This window comes from Buceros rhinoceros, unplaced genomic scaffold (genome assembly GCF_000710305.1).
Source record: "Buceros rhinoceros silvestris isolate BGI_N320 unplaced genomic scaffold, ASM71030v1 scaffold28707, whole genome shotgun sequence".
Lineage (NCBI taxonomy): Eukaryota > Metazoa > Chordata > Aves > Bucerotiformes > Bucerotidae > Buceros > Buceros rhinoceros.
In genome coordinates this window covers 1-413 of record NW_010424498.1, presented here as the reverse complement: position 1 = coordinate 413, position 413 = coordinate 1, and positions in this window count along the sequence as shown.

The following is a 413-nucleotide window of genomic DNA, read 5'->3' as shown; positions in this document are numbered from 1 at the left end:
CAGCCAAGCCCACGCCCCCCCCGGCGAGCCGGCACAAGAGGATGCCAAAAACCTGAGCCAGCAGCAATCGCCCGCCCCGTCGGCTGCAGAATCGCAGACAGTGGGGAAGTAGAGAGGCTGCAGCGTCTGCTTCCTCCTGGGGGATGGGGCGGGGTGGTGGGGAACTGGCTCGAAGAAGGGGAGACGTGAGGGTGTGCGACAGGAAGGGAGCTGGAAGGTGGGTGCCCAGGAATAGGCTGCCTGGGAGAAACTTCAACGCACACAATTTAAAACACCATTTTGCTCTTACAACCCTGACCAGAGCCAGACCCGCTCCCAGCAGACCCACCCTTTGCTTTACCTTCCCTCCCCTCCTGTGCACACACTCATGTCTTTGTGTCTCTTCAAAAAAAATGTTCTGGCTGGGTTGGAAA